The sequence below is a fragment of the Triticum dicoccoides genome, chromosome 7B (genome assembly GCF_002162155.2).
Source record: "Triticum dicoccoides isolate Atlit2015 ecotype Zavitan chromosome 7B, WEW_v2.0, whole genome shotgun sequence".
Taxonomy (NCBI): Eukaryota; Viridiplantae; Streptophyta; class Magnoliopsida; order Poales; family Poaceae; genus Triticum; species Triticum dicoccoides.
Window position 1 is genome coordinate 224,902,836 of NC_041393.1, and position 1,331 is coordinate 224,904,166.

Here is a 1,331-nt window from a genome sequence, read left to right on the forward strand (position 1 = left end):
TTCGCCCCCCTGATTGCTGGGACCCAGCAGCTACACCTTCGCACGCAAGGAAGTGCGTCCGGGCAAAAAAACTATTCGCCCCCCTGACTGTTGGGAGCCAGCAGTTACACCTTCGCACGCAAGGAAGTGTGCCCGGGCAACAAAAAAACAATTCGCCCCCCTGACTGCTGGGACCCACCAGCTACATCTTCGCAGGCAAGGAAGTGCCTGACAGTCGGGACCCACCTGGTCGAAGCGTATGTAGCGTTGTCATCCTGGTCGCGAACGTGTACGTACATACTGGTCGATGTAGAGGCGCACACGTGTCGTAGTAGAGGCGCGCACGTGTCGTAGTAGAGGCGCGCACATGTCGTAGTAGAGGCGCGCACGTAGCATGTACACGTACATACAGCGGCCAGGGTGCAAGAAAGAAAATATGGCCACGTATGTGTACATACGGGCGGGGTCTCGAACGCTTAGTCGCGCATACGTACGGCGAGGGCTCGTGTTCACGGGGAGGCAACGGAATGTGTCGTGTTCATGGGGAGGCAACGGAATGTGTCGTGTTCATGGGGAGGCAACGGAATGCGTCGTGTTCATCAGGAGGCAACGAAATGCGTCGTGTTCATTGGGAGGCAACAGAATGCGTCGTGTTCATCGGGAGGCAATGGAACGCGTGGGAGCCAACCGGCTTGGACGGAACAAGCGATGGAAACGAAGCCTGGTGTGCCGCAGAACGGAGGAAACGGCCTTGTGTTCGACCGGCCATGTTCGGAACGGGGTCCTGTTGATCGGGAGGGGTGTGGCGTACCGCAAAACGGAGGAAACGGACCTCCTACGGTCGAAACGGGGGTCATGTTGATCGGGAGGTGTGTGGCGTACCGCAAAACGGACAAAATAGACCTCCTACGGTCGAAACGGGGGTCCTGTTGATCGGGAGGGGTGTGGCATACCGCAAAACGGACGAAACGGACTTGTGTTGGAGCGCTACGGTCGAAATGGGGGTCCTGTTCATCGGGAGGGGTGTGGCGTACCGCAAAACGGGACTCCACGAGATACTGTTCATCTCCACCGTCGACCTCCTCCAGCCTCCACGGGCTACCGTCGACCTCCTCCAGCCTTCACGGGCTCCTGTTCATCCAGCCTCCACCGCGCACTACTCCACCAGCTACTGTTCAACCACCCCTTCACCGTTTACTGTTCATCCAGCCCTCCACCATCTACTGTTCATCCAGCCCTCCACACCACGGGGTCCTGTTCAACCACCCCTCCACGGCCACCCCTCCACCGTCTACTGTTCATCCAGCCCTCCACACCACGGGGTCCTGTTCATCCAGAGGCAACGGCACCGC